Genomic DNA, 20,592 nt, shown 5'->3' with positions numbered 1-20,592 from the left:
TAGGAGTTTTACGACATATCAACCACCTTTTCATCATTTTCATGCCGGGATTGTACTCACGTGCATTCTCTTCAATGCCATTTTGAAGGTCAACGCTTCGCGGTTGTTGTTTAGTGAAGAGTTTTAAACTTCTTTTATTTTAATTACAGCATCATCATATCGTGTGAATCCGAAGATTCTATTCTTGGCATTGGTTACCCCGATATTTTTCTACTCAAAATTATTTCTATAAAGACGTCGGATACTTATGAGAGGGACCACGTTAAGGTTGCCAACCTCCTAAGGGAAAATGATACTTGTGGAACGAACTGGATTCGAACTTGGAACACCCAGATCGCCAGTCTGTGTCGTTAAACACTTGACCACCTTTTTACTTCAATTAAACGGAACAACGCACACTGTCATTAACACGTAAAATACCCCGTAAAAAAGGTGGGGAATATATCCATAGGGGGTATACTAAGTGGAGAGTGGTGATGCGAGATGCTTGTCTACATTGCATTTAAATTTCTACACGTTGGCAAGACGGGGAAACAGGAAACAGAGAGGTAATTTGGAAGACATTAAGTCCAAGGGTATCTAAATGTTTTACTGTTGAGTTGAAATTTTGTTGTAATGAATAAACTGGGTTAGAATACACCAACTGAAGAAAAATGTTATTTCTTTTTTTCTTTTTTTTTTTAAAGAAATATTGAATCTCCTATAAAGAGGGCATTGGGTACATGCGATATATTTTAGAAATCAAGAAGCTATGCATGCAAGATAAAATTATACATTATTGTAAGGAGCAAAACAGTTCACACAAAGAGTTACAGTACACTTTTAGCAATAAGTCAGTAGCTTACTATTGTAAATCTCGTTTATATAAGTTTATACATGGTCGAACAAATAGACGTTTATCAAATTTAACAAGAATTTTTAAGAGGATTCCAACAACTCTTAGAGAGAAGTTAGTGAATACAGATGAATTTTATTCTTTATTTAGAGTAATTATGCAGCAAGCAGTACTATTATACATTATCTTATAGATTTTTAAAAGAAATTATTTGGTGTCATATTTATAAGAACAATAGGGCCTCTACAGTGACCGGGCCTGATCTTCCTATTTGGCAGGTTGATCATGGGTTGTTTACGTTGAGAGGGAAAGTGCAGCAAGTTCGTCGGAGCAGATTCGTTTGTAGATTTTATAAACGGTAATTTGACCCAACCAGTGGCCAAATTGAGGCCCCCACCACCGTACACACGTCATGACCTTATCTAAAGACCACAAAGAATGAAAGAGAAAATAAGCATAAAAAGAAAAGGTTGGAGACTTTAAAAGACAGAAAGAAATACTAGAGTGATACGCAGGAAGAAAAAGATAAAGAAGACGAAATTAGAGGAAAAGAGGCAGAAAGAGAAAGAGAGAATGGGGGGCGAGAAAGATATAAAGAGTAAGGAAAAAGAAATACATGATTACCTTATAAATGACTATGTCTACCTCTGTGTGTGTGTGTCTGTGTGTGTGTGCGCGCGCATTGGTTGGTTCACCGTTTCTTAGGCTTTATGGCATGTCAATCGTCATAGAATTATTTTATGGTGGAATTTTTTTTTTTTTTTTACACAATGATCACCACTTATCAAGGCCCGGAAGCCACTCAGAGATAAGGGGTTATTGCAAGTACATTACGTTAGTGTGGAGATTTGATGAAGTGTTTACTTAAGGGGGCGGTTCATTAGGAATTTGTTAACATTAGACTTGAAGACATCCAAGTTGTAGTCAGAGGGAAGCAGGCAGACGGAACAGAGTTCCACAGGCGTGCAGTTCTAAGAAAGAAGCTTTGTTCATGGAATCCGCGTTTTGATTTAGGCACAGATATAGAGTGGGGGAAATTTTTCACAGTGGATTCAGCTAGACGGGTGTTTTTCGTGAAATAGATTGGTTTATAGATTTGTAGGCGCATATTTTGTAAACAAAACAATCTATTTGTTTCATTTCACTTCAGTTGAAGTTCTTAGAAATAAAGGGGCCCCTTCGTGGGGCTAATACTTTATTTCTATATAAGGTTGAAGCATGCCCCCCCTTCTCGTAAAAAATTAAATTACGGTTGTTGTTGATGACCAATCCCCAATGTCCTAATGTTAAGAACGGGTTTTTGAATAGACGCCCATAACCTCTTCATGTTAAGAACGTCGTATGGAATAGACACTACCAACCTCGCCGTGACAAGAATGGCTTTCGGAATAGACACCTCATTTTATGAGGGAGAAACTGTCCAAGTATTTGCCCCAAGTTCAACCTTGATATATGTTGTCAGCATACCCACCCGCAAAGACTATAAATAAAAAATGGAGGGGGAGTGGCAGTACCGTATGGAGAGAAGTACACTTTTTTATCGCGCCTGCGTAGAACAGTGAATTACAGTGCATAATGCATGTCATTATATCTCTAAAACTACTTGTCCCCGCCAAAGTTAAAATAGATTGTCTTATTCAGCATAGTCTAAAACCTATAGATGTCGTCAGTTTAAAAGAAATAGTGTAGTTGGTGGTGAGGTAAAAAAAATACCTAAAAAAAAGTCAATGTCAGAGAATGTGGAAAAGGATTTCTGAAAAGAGAACTAAACAAAAAACAGCTATAGTAAAAAAATAAACCCAATACATAACAAATAAATATATCCGTAGGAAATGTAATAAAGAGGAAATGTGTACTTTAGCGACATGAATTATTTGACAGACAAATAAAGTAAAAACAATGCAGTCAAATACAAACTGAGCGAAAAGTAATGTAAATGATAATTTATCTGGACATAATTCAGGCTTAGATTGTAAAAAGGTGTTTCATATAAAAAAAATAGTTTTTATAATTTCGAAAGTGAAAAATGATAAATTTTCTTGCCTAATCACCCCATCCTAGGTTCGGTATCAATTTGATGTAGGGTGCTACTAAACTCTTTTTTATTAAGAGATTCGACAGACGTTTCTGTAAATGTTCCCCCCCCCCGTAAATTTACATTTTTTCTTTTTTCATGTTAATCTCATCGATAACAAACTTACTTTTCAGATAATAAAAAACTAAAATTGTAAAAAAAAAAAAAAAGAAAATGACTTTATCGTCAGAAATCAGTTTTCAATTATAACGTTCTACTGAATTGAACGCGTACTTTGAAGCAAAGACCAACCGACACTATCTGTCATTTCTGTTGGAATATGTACCCAATCTTTGTTTTCTTACCCTTTGAGACGTTAGTTTTTTTGTTAATCGCCTAAGACGCCCCTACCGCATTTTTTTGCAAGCAGGCGTGCCTTCCCTCTAGAACGATGGTTCTTCAAATCCCACTTTCCCGACCCTGTGTCACATTTTTCCGTAGTGGGAGGAAGATAAAGATCGGCCCACAATTACAGTGCAGAACCTTGCATCCAAGAGATTTTAGAGTCGCAATAAAAAATATTTGCCGGTTCAAATATTTTAAAAGCTAATTAAATATTTATACAATAAAAGACGTGTAATTTTAGTTTAGCAAGACAATAATATTAACATAAACAAAAAGATGGATCTAATGTAGTTAACAATAACAAGGATAGCCTGTAACCTAAGGCTTATACGTAGGATATAGGAAAGAAACGCTTATAATATATGCATGTAAAACACAAGAGGATTATATTATTCAGTCAGTTTACCGGGGACTTGACTCAGAATCGGTCGATATATTTTTACTTCCACGGAGCGTATTCAGGCGTATATAGCAAGATGTAGGATCTAGAGAAAAACGTTTGCAAACTCCGACGGAAGATGGAAATAAAGTTATATGTAAAATATAACCTGGTATTTGGTGTTTCCTTCAGATGGAGGTTTTCTTCTGTTAAAGGACTTCAAGTCAAAGACAACCACCAGAAATATGGAATCAGATGCAACGAAGGTTAGCGGTCCAGTATAGAACGTCATGAAATTATTGTCGTTTATGTTTGTACATATGTTTTCTGAACTGTGATTAAATGTGTAACACACACATACGCACATACGCACCCACACAGTTCTGTTACACAGATATAGAGTGTGGCCACCTGACATCCAGTTGTAAACTCCTGTTGGGGGACGGCTATTATACAATGTTACACAATGGAGTATGTAAATCTCTCCTCTTAAATATCTGTAAAAACCTGAATATCCCATGTAGTAGCAATTCTTGGGAACATGTTTACCAGAAAGAACAGTTGGAAATAAGTCATACACCATCCAATATGACTACGAAATTGCTACAGCTACTTAACTAGAAAATGGGGCTATTAAGCCTGACATAGTGATATGGGACAAGAGTGAGAAAGTGGCAACCCAAGTTGAAGTAAGTGTCCCTAATGATGCTGGCCTTAACAAGGCAGAGAGGGAGAAAATAACAAAATACCAAGGACTTATGTACGATATGAAAAGAAACTGGAATCTTAAGAAGGTATCAATCATACCAGTCATTATAGGAGCAACCGGGATAATGAAAAAGAATTTCAAAAACTATCTGGCGAATATACCAGGTGAACCAAGTGCAAGAGAAATACAAACAATTGCACTTGAAGGATCTCTCGGTTGGAGTAACTAAACTAATGGGAGAATGTTTGGCATCCGGTAGAATGCCCATCCCCAGCAAAAATAAAGTGATAAGAAAATTAAAACAAAAAAGTGAGACAAATAGAAAAGAGAACATATTATACATACATTAAAATAGACACGCTTAGTTTCTGGTTACACGTTTACATCAATACATTTTGTGTATACACCGCTACGCTAAGTATGAACATTACACGAATTATTGAATACTGTATACACACTAGACGACACGATCCGCTATACGACATACACGTATATATAAGTTGCATAATTTGACCCGAATTCTCGTGATTTCCCGTCAAGCCCGGATCGGGCGAGACCGGCAATCATCAGTGTCAGCCGAGCGGCGTAACAGACGCAGAGTAAGGAAAAAAGCAAAACAAACCAATATATATATATATATATATATATATATATATATATATATATATATATATATATATATATATATATATATATATATATATATATTGTGATACATTTATTAAAATGTATAATAAATTATTTTATTGATTTTTAGCCGAGAGGAGATATATTTTCAGTATATTTTATTCGCTGTATCATTTTTCGCGCCAAAAGGATCCAATTCACGTCTGCTCGTTTACATTTTGTAAACAAAACAGAAAAAAAAGGAGAGGAGGAGGCCTGCGAGCAAGAGTAGAAGGGAGAGACAGATACTGTGAACGAAGAGTGTAAAAGGAAAGAGAAAAGAAAGATAGAGAGAAATAAGAGAGAGAAACTGTGTAGAGGAAGAGAGAGAGAGATAGATCGTATATAGAGAGAGGGGCCTGAAAACAGTTGTAACGTGGTAACGGCGTCGCGGAGGTAAATATTAACAACACCAGACGATGATCAGCGATCAAAGTTAAAAATATTGACTGAATAAAAGAATGAACCCAGAGAAGGAAGGAATCATAGAGCAGTGAAACTTTTACTATGAACCAAGGACTTCGATGAGCTTCGGAAACGAATATTTGGAGCAATTAACACGCACGCGCGTAATGAAACATAAATCATCCGAAGGACAAAAATTTGAAAATTAACCTGCGCGCGCGTAATCAAACAAACAATTTACATGAAAGACATATATATATATATAAAGAAGACGAAAGAAAGGTCGCATTTCAAAGGACATTAAGTGAGTTTTTCAATCAAAACTTTCATTTCTCCAACATCTCTCTCACCCTAGAACCTGTATCTAATTGAGCAGACGATTTCTTGTTTTATGCGAACATTGACTGTTAATATATTTTTCTCTCAGTAGAATTTGAATCATTTCATTTAGTTAGGCATATTTAATTTTCTTTTCTTGAATTGAATTTAATTTTATTTTTTTATATAAATAAAAGTTTGTTAATTTTTCGACGATATTTGTCCTCATTATTTCTTATGTGATTTCGTTGTCCAGTACATTTCATTTTATTGTTGTCTTCGGGACGGTTATCCCATTCCCATAACAACGCATTATCAAGGAACTTGGGAAGCTTTATTTTTTTTTATATATTTCGTCACGTCACCCATCTCTACCGTCCCTAGTAGGATTGGGATACATCGTAACAAAGTGGGGGCTCGTGCCGAAATATACCCTCCCTGAAGACACCCTGAACAGTGGAACACATTTGAGGTAGCGAGAACTAGTTAGCTCAACATGTCGGGAATACAAGAATTCCTAGATTCACCTACTTTTAAAGAATTATGCAAATTTAGAAAAGACAGCATCTTAGCAATAGGTAGACATTATGAACTAGACGTTAGGCCAGGTATGAGAAGAGCATTGTTAGTTAGGATAGTAACAGAACATCTCGTCGACAATTTCTTAGTCGACGAAGCAGTTTTAAGAACTCTGTCAGAAGGTATGCCCGAACCCCACCAAGAAAGACGGGAGGAGTTCGATATTCCGAAACATGCCCGCCTTGTACCGACGTTCCACGAATCAAATGTGGACGGGAACTTCCAACATTTTGAAAAAATAGCCCTGAGTGCAAAATGGCCTATAGAAGTTTGGCCCATGCTCTTACAAACCGCATTAAGAGGAAGAGCACAAGAGGTATATGCTTCTCTCCCGATTGAGGATTGTTCAAATTATAATGTTATAAATCCGCCATCCTCAAATCGTATGAATTGGTACCCGAGGTATATCGACAGAAGTTTTGGTTATACCGAAAACAGAACGGACAAACCTACGCGGAATTCTTTCGGCAGAAAGAAACACAGTTTAATAGGTGGATTTCTGCTAAAGATGCACAGTCCGATTATAATAAACTCCAGCAGATGATCTTGATGGAAGAATTTAAACGTTGTGTCCCTGACGACCTAAAAGTGTTTTTGAACGAACGCCAGATCGCTACAGCCTATGAAATGGCGATTCTAGCCGAGGAGTATGCTCTTACACACAAGACGGGTAGAAATAGAATTGATCCATTCGAGGGTGAAATTCACACAAACCTTCGGAGAATGTCTGTCACTGACTCTAGTTGGAATACAGGCCCAGAAAGTACTGTATATCGACCTCCCAGCCCAAGAAATAGATCCCCGAAAGCAAATCGACCACCCACCTATCAACGGATCGACAGGTGGAAACCCGTAACGTGCCACTACTGTAAGTCATGATGGACTGCCCGGTAAAGAAAGATACCGAACGTAAAAAGGGGATAGATTAGAAACCTCAAGGCTTTATTACCTCGTGCAAGATCTCTACAAGAGACAATGAGGACAGTATTAGAAAAGGATACCAACCATTTATATCAGAGGGTCTGGTACATACGGTACATAATCACCAAGATCGACGACCAGTAAAAATCTTGAGAGGTACGGGGGCAACCCAATCTTTAATTTTAATATATATACACACACAAATGCAAATTATAAAAAAATAACGAAAACCTACCTTGAAAAAGGTAAATATGTTTATTTAATTTATTTTAGTATTTATTCATTTTTTTTTTTTTTTTTGCAAAATATTTATCAATAGCAAGTTATGTAAATATTGTTATCTTCAAGAAAAGGTTGTTTACCCGTATAAATGTTAGGTGTAAGTACAATTTTTTTGTTTTGCTTTAACCGTATTTTTTTTCTTGTTTTTTCTTTTATTTTCAAGACTTTTTGTTCAGTCAGGTTGTTGTTGTTTTTGTTTTTTGTTGTTGTTTTTTTTTTAGGTGTGGTGGGGGGTATACAGAAATAGAAAAACATGGATTTTTTTTCAAGAAATAGTGATATTTTTAAGGTTGTTAATTGCCGGTGGAAGAAATTTCATGAGATGAAGATGTTTCCTTAGGAATCTTTTACTTTGGTCGACTGTTGATCGGCAATCGACAGCAAAGAGGGAGGTGTGGAGTAGAGAAAATAGAAGGAAGCCCCCCCCCCTCCGAACCGGATAGCTTTCGGAAATGTGACTTATGATGGAGACAAAAGGATCGTTTCCAAATTTTTGACTCCACATAAATTCAAGTAAATATGTACCCAGAAGCTCCCTGCTGGTCCCGCATTCTTGCTTGTTACGCTGTTTTGACCCAGCGCGGTTCAAGGATTCTCCCAACGTTATGTTTTCTTCGGTTGAATAGGATTCATCAATTTCTACAGTGTGCCCTAGGCCTCCTATCTGCCGGGGATTCCTCAGGAAATACTCCTGACAAATTTCTCTCAGAAAGTTAACGATCCTGTGCGCAATGATACCTATTGTCTACATTAGCCATTGGTACACCGCCAGAAGAAACCATCCTTTATGCACAATCTTTTTTTTAGTAAACATTTGTGTTTACAATTAGTGCACCTCATTCTTTGTGAAAGCAATTTCTTTTCCTAACAATATGAGATTGTCTGCATCGGCGTTTCTATTTGTTTTTCTAGCATGCACAGATTTATTTCCTTGCCTGTCATTTTTTCTGTTTGGCGAGTCTGAAAATATAGTTGTTTGTCAGCTTTTTTTTGGGTTCAGTCGATTTCTTCCAATTCGAATGTCGCCTGCTTTCATTTACATATCGCTTTTGTATTAGCTAAGCAAACCCCCAGAAATTGAAGTACAAAAAAAATATCCAAATTAAATAAATCATTAAAAATAACTAATCATAAAATAAGAAAATTACTAAAAACAAATGAAAAAAATTATTAACCTTTTAAAGTCGAATTAGCGTTTCAACATTTGAACAACGCTCGGCCGACACCGATGATTGCCGGTCTCGCCCGATCCGGGCTTGACGGGAAATCACGAGAATTCGGGTCAAATTATGTAAGAGTACCTACAAGTTATATACATGGTTATACAATAGATCGTTTTTATGCACATATGTATACGCATAGTATACAGCAATATATTGTTTTGTGCGTAGTGAAAAAGTACTTAGTAGTGATCTTGATTCAATCCTGAGAAACGTCGAGTCTTCGTGCTAGCATAATACAAAAATATGTGTTCATTGCCTTTTTGTTTGTGACGTAATCTCACGAGTCTTTGGGAGGAGATGAAAAACGAATAGCAAAGAAAGTTATTTATTTATTTATTTTTTATATATTTTGTCTGAAGTTATAAATGGCGCAGAAGAAAGGCTACGAAAGAAGCCAAGAAAGAGAACCATGTCCCACGCCTTTAGAATGATTCATCAGTTGCTAGCATGTCAGAAAAAAAGGGGGTGTCTTGATAGGGGGTCCCTTTTTTGTATATTTTGTTATTGTTGTAACGTTAAATTGACAGCCGTACAAATTTTGCAACAAGAACTTTTTTTTTTCTAGCCGAGAAAAACATGGCACTTTTTTTTAAATAAACAAAAGAGGAAAACGCAAAAGAGCATTTTTTGTTGCTGTTTTGTTGTTGTTGTTGTTGTTGTTGTTGTCGTCGTCAGTTTAAATGTTGTTTACATATAATTCATTTATTTCTATTCTTTTTTTTTTCAAACAATCAGCAAGCACACTGACATTAGCATGGGTCATGAATAGACGTACTTATATTGTGGTTAGGATTTTTTAAGGTTCTGAACCTTGAAACGAGATTGTTCCTAAGTTAAAAAGAATGGTCCTTCTCCTCGAATAACTGATGACTCATTAATAAAAAGAATACCAAGAAAGCAAGTTAAAATAGTCAATTATCTGATCAATAGACTAAATAAGTAAAAGTTTGAAAGCATCAAAATCTTTTTTTTTTTTTTTTTTTTTTAGCCAAATAAAAAATAATTATTGTCTCCATACAGAATCGTTTGCATACCAAAAATTGAAAAGAAAATTAGTTCGATTCATGGGGACAAGAAAAAGCAGCGACCTAAATTCTCAATTCTATCGTTGGGAATATCCTATCCTCTCAAAGTTTTGTACTCTACATTAAAAAAAATAAATATTACAATCATATAACATAATAGCATTCTTTTTTCAAGAAAACTTAATATTTTTATTTTATTTATTTATTTATTAAATACTTATTAGATACGTTTGAAGCCAAAACAACGCATTATTACAAAATAAACAGATATTTATTTTCTTTGAAATTTATATCGAAATTTATGAATATATTTCGAAGATACACTTCATCATCAGTATGTCTTTCTTTTTTTTCCATGTTGCTGTTAGAGCATAGAACCAGTAGAAAAGACTGCCGTAAAATCAACAAACGGACTTCTACTGATTCTATGTTCCACCAACAACATCGCAAAAAAGGAATAAGACATACTGATGATGAAGTGTATCTTCAAAATATATTTATAAATTTCAATATAAATTTCAAGCAAAATAAATACTAGGGGCGTGCAATAAGTAATGCCCCTGACCTACTTCCAGTTGTCTGATATAGCTGAAATTTTGCATGTGCAATGATTTATACGTCTACGGGTTATGTGACAAATTACAGCTCTGAACTAATTGTGGTCGCCTCCCTTCTGTCATTGAAGAGGCATCTGTCCGTCAAGTTGAGGCTGCCATTTTGGAAGATCGGCGCATTACTATTCGCCAAATAGCCTAAGATATCAAGATTAGTACAGGGTCTGTGGAAACTATCATTTATGACCATTTGCATATGCATAAGGTGTCTGCCAGATGGATTCCCAGTTTGCTCACACCATTCCAGAAGTGAGAACACGTCGAGTGCTCGAGGATGAATTTGGAGATGTGCCAAGAAGATGAGTCAAAGTTTTTCAAAAGACTGATTACACAGGATGAAACCTGGGTCCATCACTATGATCCAGAGATCAAAGCCCAGCCAATGCAGTGGAAGCACTTGGACTCACCACCTCCAAAGAAAGCAAGGGTGCAGCCCTCCGCTGGCAAGGTTATACTCACAGTCTTCTGGGACCAGGATGGAGTAGTGATGACAGATTTCCTGGCAAAGGGTACCACAATTATAGGAGCATATTATGCTTCACTTTTGAGGAAATTAAGGGAAGCTACCAAAATCAAGAGGCGGGGCAAGATTAGCAAAGGTACCCTCCTCCTGCAGTACAACGCTCCGGTCCACAACTCGCATGTCGCCAGATCAGAAGCACGGGCGTGTGCTTATGAAATCCACCCCATCCTCCCTACTCTCCTGACCTTGCACCCTCTGACTTTCACCTCTTCCCAGCCATGAAGTAGTTTTTGAAAGGAAAGCGTTTCCCATATGATGCAGCCTTGATTTCTGAAGTCACGTCGTGGTTGGAAGACCAACCTGGGGTGTTCTACAAAAACAGTCTGCAGAGCTGCATCAAACGATAGGAGAAATGCATAACTCAGGGTGGTTCCTATGTAAAGAAAGACTAAGAACTTTGCTAAGTTTCGTTGCTCTACTGCTATAGGAAGTGGGTCAGGGGCATTACTTATTTCACGCCCCTCGTATATGTTTATTTTGTAATAATGCGTTGTTTTGGCTTCAAACGTATCTAATACGTATTTATTTTATTCAAACTCAACGAGCGCTTCTATCAAGGAACATAAACCCTAACGTGAATTTCGCGTGACCAACGCACCATTTCGACATTTGAAAAGACTACCGTAAAAACAACAAACAGACTTCTAATGATTCTATGCTCCAACAACAACATCACAAAAAAAAAACAAGAAAGAAAGACATACTGATGATGAAGTGTATCTTCGAAATATATTTATGAATTTCAATATAAATTTCAAACAAAATAAATATCTGTTTATTTTGCAATAATGCGTTGTTTTGGCTTCAAACGTATCTAATACGTATTTTATTTTGTTCAAACTCAACCAGCATTTCTATGAAGGAACACAAACCCTATCGTATTTATTTATTTTTTAAGGCTGTTCATTACCGTCGGGAGAACTTTCTCGAGATGAGAATATTTCCTTAGGAATCTTTTACTTCGGTTGACTGTTGAATGGCCATCGACGGCAAAGAGGGAACGAGAGGGGAGGGTAAAAGGAAAGGGAAAGAAGCTCCCCAAGAACTGGGTAGCCTTTGGAAATGTCATTTATGATGGAGATAAAAAAGTTCGTTTCCCAATTTTTGTTTCTTCACATAAATTCAAGTAAATATACACACAGAAGGTCCCGGTTGGTCCTGCATTCTTGCATGCTTCGCTGTTTTGCTTCCTTTCCATATCCTCTCGACATGGTTCGTTATTGCATTCGTCGTGGGGTCTACAAAATGCATACTTATGATTCACTACCAAGTGCTTGGTGGAATCCTTCTCCTACTTTGTTATAGGCCTTCCAATAGTCGGATACAACTGTGCCCCCCGGCAAAATATATTTGTTTATTATTGGAAGGAAGCTTTCGACGTTGCGATTTGGTACGATCACTAATCGTACCAAATCATTAGTGATGCAAATAAAAAATAAAAAGTACATTTAGCGTTTCAACATTTAAACAACGGTCGGGTGAAACCGATGATTGCCGGTCTCGCCATATCCGTGCTTGACGGGAATTCCCGAGAATCCGGGTCAAATTATGCAAGCGTGCCGTTAATTTTCTCATCACGCCCAGAAAAGAAATTCCTATTTTTTATGTGAGGAGTGAAAAGATAAAACCTTGGAGGCCTCCAGAGTACTACTGGAAGAGCAAAATAAAATTAAGAATGCCTTCAGGGCACTGCTAAAACTAAGTTTTTCCACAACTTTCTTTGTACCTATTTACTATGCCTCCCCACGGGACAGATATAGACACCAGGGTCGTTTTTTAACGTGGAGAAAAGGTACAAAAATAAAAATTGTCTCAGTCGTGAAGGATTTCTCCTCCACCGAAAGAGAACAAGAAATAGAAGTGCAGCATCTGAAGAACAGGTACTACACTTTGATCTTGTCCCGAAGAACAATAGTTAAGAAACGATAACTTAAACCCGGAGTTCGCGCTTTCAGTTTGAAAAAAAAAAAAAAATGGTAACTCCTTTCCTGTGCTATATAAATACATGATAACATTAAAAATCGTGTTGCCGATAACATTAAATAGTAAAAATTCCCATTTGATCACCAAAGCATGAATCTTTTTCTAAATTTTAGATATAATTTTTTTGCGAGTTACTCTGAATAAAAAATACCAACTTTGTAGAAGTTTGTTGTGTATTTTTAAGTGTTAGCTGGACATACAATCACATAAACAATTACCCTTTATAGAACAGATTTATTCTTCTTAAAAATTTCTATAAAAATATTATTCGGTATATTTCTTAGAAATCTCCGGACAAATCATTGAAATTGTAAAAAAAAAGTTAATATATTAGTTTCCTTACCGAATTAACGCTGTTAAAGATGCTGTATATTTACGTGAAAATGGATAAAGACTTAAAAATTGAATGGTAGTCGTAAAATGCGGTGTGATGTCATAAAAAGAATGAATGATAGTTGCCAAAAACTGTTCAAATGTATGTCAAGGGTGTAAATTTTGTATAGAAACGTTGATTTAATTTGAATAAAATAAAATACGCATCAAGTGCGCTTGAAAGCCAAATCACAACGTAATAGTAGGAAAATAAACAAATATTTTACTTGTTTGAAATTTATAATATAAATATTTCGTAGCTATACTCCATCCTCAGTATGTTGTTTTCTTTTTTTCCCCCTTTTCTTCTTCCTTGCCATGTTGTAAAGTTGAAGAAAGAGAAGTATGTTTGTAAAGAGCCGCGCGTTGTATCTCAGTTGTGATTTGGCTTTCAAACGCACTTGATGCGTATTTTCATTTTATTCAAATTAATTCAACATTTCTATATGGAATTCACACCCTTGACGTTATTCTCGCGTTGCCTACGCACAGTTCCAACATTTCAAAAGACAATGGCAGAAGCGTTAGAAAATAACCTCCAGACCATACTGGAATGGGCCGCAAATGGATGGTAACATTTAACGCAAGTAAAACTAAGCTGCTCTCATTTAAAAATTACAAGACGCCTCTCCAACTGCCTATATCCATGACACATGACACCCTACCTGAGAATTCTACGTTAAGACTCCTCGACCTAACATTTGCAGGCAATATGAACTGGAACAAATACATAGAGGACATTGCAAAGGCTGGTGCAAAGAAAGTGGGTTCACTCTATCGAGCTAGAAGACTACTCATACCTAAGAGTATCGTGTACATTTAAAAAGCCACCATTCGCCCATGTAAGGAGTATTGTTGCCACATCTGGACTGATGCATCTACCAGTAGTCTCTCCCTCTTAGATAGGGCCCCAAAAAGAGTTGTCAATCTATGCTGTCCCACTTTATCAACAAAGCTCCAGCCCCTGTCTCATCGCCGCAATATTGCATCACTGTGCCTGTTTTACAAATATTTTAATGAAATGTGTTCTGATAAACTCGTTTCACTTGTACCCCCTCGACATACATATCCCCGACAAACACGCTTAGGAATAAATTTCACCCCTTCACTCTTGATGCCCCTAAATGCCAGAAAGCTTCCTATTCTAATAGTTTCTTCCTTCGAACAGCTAAACTTTGGAATTCCCTTCCTGTTGCCTGTTTCCCTGGCTGTACTGATATGCAGAAGTTTAAATGTAACATAAACAAATATCTTGTCAATCTTTCCTAGACATGGACCCAAATACTATTCCCTTACGTCCAAGTGGCGATATGCTTTGTAAGAGGTGAACATGAGTAATATATATATATATATATATATATATATATATATATATATATATATATATATATACGTATTGAGCACTATTGAAGTCAATACTTAAAGTTTACGCATAAATTTATACTTTCGTATATTAATTTATGTGATTAAATGAAGTAGTTATATATATATATATATATATATATATATATATTACTTTTATATATATATATTACCTTTTACTTTTTAAGTATATATATATATATATATATATATATATGTCAGGTCATGCCATGTGCTACTGGTACCATGTAACCCAGTACTACCTGCCTCATGGTCGGGTCACCGGCGACTAAACTGGTTCCCCCACCAGACTTGTTTGGTGAGGAGGGCGGCTAGTCTCCCTGAAAGATTAAAAACAAGACCTTCCAAAGGGCGAATGAACTCTTTTTCTGGGTCAACGGCCAACTAGCACCGTGTATATTTGTGTGTGTGTGTGTGTGTGTGTGTGTGTGTGTGTGTGTGTGTGTGTGTGTGTGAATGTATATTGGGGTGGAAAGGGCTCCCGTAAGCCGTGGTGAAGGCAACCTTTCTAGGAGAAGTAAATCTCTGATTTAAAAAACGATAAAGCGGAAGACCATTACCCGAATTAAGCTGGTCTGCAGTTTAATTTGTTGCTGGCTATCTTGCTCTTGCTTGTTGCTGGATCTCAACATTTTGAACCGAGAGAGAGAGAGAGAGACTTAGCTGTCGTACAAAGCTAAGACTCTGTAACATTATATTTGTATAGATACTCCCTCAGGCATTTGGGCTCATGGATTTTAAATGTCTGAGGGAGTGGCACTCGTCTGACAAGAGACGTTGCACTCATCATATATATATATATATATATACATATATATATATATATGATGAGTGCAACGTATATATATATCGCAATTAAGAAGAGAAAACGTACTTTTTATTACTATTAATGATTAAAAACGATTAAAAAAGGGGAAAAAGTGTCAGCTGACCGGTTTCGCTCTCACTTCCCATGAGCTCTTTAGAGGGATTTTTTAATTAAAATAAAAAGCGTCCATCAATACAACTCTTGAAAAATGAGGGCGAAAGCGATCAACTGACGTTTTTCACCTATCCCTTGTTGCTTTTAATTATTATATTAATACAAAATGTGTGTGTGTGTATGTGTATACATATGTGTATATATATGTATATATATATATGTTTATATATATATATATATATATATATATATATATATATATATATATATATATATATATATATATATATGTCCGTGTGTGTGTGTGTCTTTGAACTGATATATCTGGATAAAGCCGCGCTAATGCTACGGATTTTGATCGGATTTCCAATAAACGTTATTGATCAGATTTTATTATTTAATCATTAGTGTTTTACTATATTTGGATTCATAGATATCAGTGTAAACGTTTACACTTTATCGAACGCATGCAATTTCCAAAAATGCAATTTTTATGCTAACTTAGTAATTCAATACTTATATATATATATATATATATATATATATATATATATATATATATATAAGCATAGATATACTATTATACATATATACCTATATATTCACATATATATATATATACATATACACATATATAGGCATATACACATATATATCCATATATATACATACACACATCATATGTACCTAACCACATACATGCATTCACATGAATAGATTTATACATATACATGCTGCTGCTGCTGTTGCTGCTGCTGCTACTGCTGCTGCTGCTGCTGCTGCTGATGGCCTTACTCGTAAATTTCGACGTATGAGTGTCGAACAGTTTAATAATAAATTCGGATGTTTATGTCGAAGATGACATTTAAGTCCAGCGAATGATTTGCAAAGAAAACCACAAGTTGGGCGTGACTGACGGCTTCAATCGTTTTTCTTTCAGTTTGTTGATACAATTGATTTCAAAAGTTTTGACTTCCCCCGGGCACGCGCGTATCCATTTGTTCCTATCAAGTGTGAAATCCTCAAAGCCGTTAATTGGAATATTGAGCACTGAAAGATTGCATGTAAGTTTGTTCTGATATCGCAGCCAGAGTCTACCAGTTCTTCGTTTGTCGTTTTTAAGCTTACTATACATCAAAATGTTTGGTATACGTTCATTATTCATCTCTAACGAGGTAGCAAGATCATCTGAGCTCTGATTGGAGAAGGAACCTTTCCATATTCCCAGTTTTAAATTTTCTGATTAGTTCACAATTTGGAACTTTATTTTTCAGCGTGTTGCCACATATAGAGCGAATGCAGAGTTTATGGATTGCGGCAAGTTGATTTACCTGTGACCGATGGAGGGTCTGAATCTTGGTGTCTAATCTGATATCCCCTATCATTCTACAGACGATGGTAATTGCTTATCAAAAGCATTAGACAACTTGTCTATTCGGTTGACAATTTCATCAGCCAGCAGTGCATGTAATACTGTCCAAATGTGCGAACGATTTGACATACTTAAGGTTTTTGCAATTGGAACAGTTGGAAATTGAAAATGAGGAAGCATTTAATCTGCTTTGGTGTAGGAAGGGTGTGATGCACAATTTCAGTTTTCTTTATTCTAAATGTATATTGAAAAGACTTCCAAGCTTTGCTAAATAATTTATGAGTTCCCGAATTTCTTCCGGACGTGTTGCAACGAGGGTAGCATCATCTGCGAATAGAAGATTACCAATACTCAATCGAACCTTGATTTTAGTTTTGATGGTTTAAGAAACCACCACTGGTGCGAGATTGTAACTCAGCTTCACTGTTCGAATAACTAAATACGTATTGGCGCATCACAAAAAATAATACAAAAAGAACTGGAGCCATGACACTTCACTATTAGTGTTAAGTGTTGAGACATTATGTTGAACAAAGATGGTGCCAGTAAATCAAATCGACGAGGAATCAATGCAGTCACGATTTTGAGTGTTGAGTAATTCTTAGTAACAAAGATGGCGGCGAAGAAACAACGCAGTCCCGATCTTGAGTGTTAAGTAATTCCTAGTAACAAAGATGGCGGCGAAGAATCAATGCAGTCACGATTCAGTCGTTTCGAGACAGAGATTGACAGCGAACTGATTGAATACAAAATTCGACATTTTTTATAATAACATTTTAAGCTTCTGATTGATTGATTGATTGTTATAACTGTGGTTATAAAAACGATCGTGGAAATCATTCGAGTCATAACTCCATTATACGTGGGAATGGTCTCCTTGCTGCTTCGGCGGTTTGGAGATTGAGTAGAAAGTACTCGTCAAAGATCCGATCTTGACACTTTTTGTTGAGGCAAGAGTGCCCATCCTTTAGTGTAGCTTGCCTATTCTCCACCTTTCGACCTTGTGTCATGCTTTGCTGCGATGGACAGCAGACAAATATCTACCCTCAAAAACATTTTAACAATTAGTCATAAAAGCACCCCTCATATCCTTATGAAACTATACAATTACATCAAGCAGAGTGTGTGGAATATCTAGTTTATTTAAGACTGTCTAAAGTGCCTCTCAATTAACGGTATCGAAGGCTTTTGTGAAGTCAACAAATACCAGGTACTGTTCCGTTTTTTCTCTAGCTTTTTCCGCAACCTAGCGGATTTTGCGTAAATTTCACCAACCAAATTCTGAATGATTCTATTAAGAATAAACCGTGCTCTTTTTTTTCCTGCAATAGAACACAGAACGAATAGAACGAAGAGAGATACTCCTGGAATTATCGAAAACATTCTTACTGCTCTTGTCTTTAAAAAGATGTTTTATGAAGGCGCCTTTGAAATCTTGTTATACGTTTCCATGTCTCCAAACGATTAGAAACAGTTGCAAAAGCCCCTTGTACCATCATACTTAAAAGTTTCGATGGAGTTCCGTCTTTACCAGAGGCCATGTCAAACTAAACTTGCTTGATAAAATTTTGCTTTTTTATTTCTATAAAAGACTAGCCTGGGTGCCCGGCGTTGCCCGGGTGTTTGGAAGTGTGTGTTGAGCAACAACAAAAAAAAAGTGGCGGTAGGAAGACAGGCTCGATCCTGTACTGCGAAAGAGGAATAGAACGCGAAAAAACGTGACGTCTTTGTTGTTGCGTCCATCGCCAAACAGAAAATGGCGAAGGTTTAAATAAGGCTAGTCAATCGAAAAGAGGGGATGACGTTAAAAAATATCAGCGAAAAAAGCGACCCCTCCCTGTAGAAAAGTTCCCAGTTGAGGGTGAAGGAATTAATGTTTTTAACCAAGTCTTTGATATCCTTCGTCTTAAAGGTGGAGCTTCAAAACAATATCAATCTCGTGAAAATCCATCGCCTCTGTCGAAAGTTTTAAGCATACATACATACATACATACATGCATGCATACATACATACATACATACATACATTTAAACAGACGGGTAGGATTTATATTATAGATGAGATATAACGGATGCATTTCTGGTTCTGCATTTCTTGGTAGCCTCCTTATCTATATCAGAATTGGAGTTATGGACAGATTCAAAATTTTCTATCCACCTTAATAAGATTTCTTTCCTATCAGTGTGTAATTTTTCACCGTCACCAGACAGCACCGGAGAGTTACCACTTTCCCTCGGCCCATCTACTTTCTTAAAACCTCATAGAAGGACATTCTATCTTTCTTGTTAACTGCATATAAGAGCTCAGCTCTTCAATCAAACCAGCAGAAAGCAGTTTGAACCATGCTTTTACATTTTTTATAGTTTTGGTGTTTGGCAGATGATTTCTAGTCACTGATCCACGTTTTACGTGTATTGTGCATTACACTGATCAACCTTTTCATCTCTTTATTCTTGTTATCGAATCAGTCCTGATGTATGCAGATAGGAAATCCGAGTACACTAAGAGGTGAAGTTTAGACCTAATCCCCTGAGACTCTTCCACGAACCTTCAATATTGTCTGTTATCTTCACTGAATAGAGGGAACGTTCTAAATTATTCCTGAGCACTTCCTGTTTTCCAGTGGTTTTCAAAGGAACGATATTTTGGGATTATTGATAGTCGGAACGTTCTCCTTGACAGACAAAAGGACGTCTTAATTTGAAGAAGAACATGATCAGAAATAAAGCAAGTGATATTAAAGCAACGTGTGATCGAGACGTTTACTCCCTCCTGCAATAAATTATGTAATCAATAGGGCTGTGACAAGAGAATATTCTTATCATTGTTTTGACTCTCGGGTATATATCCGACAGTTAGACACAGTTAATCAATCTAGAATCACATCAGTCTTTCTAAAAACATAAAATATATTAACTGATATATACTCGAGAGACAAAATAATGAAAAATAAATCCTCTTGTAGCCCTAGTAATCAATCATGTGCCAATCCTTGTAATGCATCCAAAAAGTTTTACGATGGTTTTTATGTTGAAAGAAAATGTTAGTGATGCAAAACACACTTCATTGTTGATGGAAACAAATGAAGACCATTCAACCAACGCCGTGATGTCTCAGAACTCCTTCCCAAATCACGTAGTGAACGCTAACTCGTGCATTAAAATCACCCATGATGATAAGCTTGTCTTTATGCCTAGCCCTAGTTATGACATCACGAAAACAATTATAAAAATAATCCTTTTCTTGTTCTGAGTTACTCTTTGTTGGAGCATAGCAGCCTACCAACATAGAATGAGTGCCGTTCTGGAGTTACAATGTTAGTATCATGAAACGGCCTGAGATGCCTTCCAGTAGCGATGACTAAGGTTTTGCAATGTCTGATTTGATGGCAAATCCAACAACTGATTGACGATATTCTTCCCAACTTTTCCCGAAACAGAAAAACGTATAGTCCCGTTGACTTCCTCTAACTGCATAAATCCCGCGAGACGAGTTTCACTCAAGGCAGTAATTGATAGGTTGTGTTTTTTTTTTTCAGAGAAATAGTAACGAGTGCTGGTTTCTTTCTTTTCTTTATTTAATGTTAGACTGCCACACAAAGCTTTCTTTATAGTGATGAAGGCTTGAGTAGCATCATCCATGATTCTTAGAACTGGTGATT

The 20,592-nt window shown here is 36.4% G+C and overlaps 1 protein-coding gene across 2 annotated transcripts in view; it reads right to left on the bottom strand.

Annotated features, from left to right (window-relative positions):
• The window catches only part of LOC145268157 (NAD-capped RNA hydrolase NUDT12-like), a 174,631-nt gene that overhangs the window by 131,014 nt on the left and 23,025 nt on the right, over nt 1-20,592 (bottom strand). Inside the window, exon 1 of one of the 2 annotated variants that reach the window (XM_080123368.1) lies at nt 13,225-13,332. The exons of the other annotated variant lie outside the window; for it this stretch is intronic. The gene's annotated coding sequence lies outside the window, so the exon portion shown is untranslated. Of the gene's footprint in view, nt 1-13,224; nt 13,333-20,592 lie in introns of those variants that run through there. 2 annotated transcript variants of the gene reach the window in all.

Source organism: Euprymna scolopes, chromosome 4, assembly GCF_053919585.1.
Source record: "Euprymna scolopes isolate OS-2025 chromosome 4, ASM5391958v1, whole genome shotgun sequence".
NCBI classification, from domain to species: Eukaryota; Metazoa; Mollusca; class Cephalopoda; order Sepiida; family Sepiolidae; genus Euprymna; species Euprymna scolopes.
Note: the sequence above shows the minus strand (reverse complement) of the source record. Positions and strands in the feature narration are given on the sequence as shown.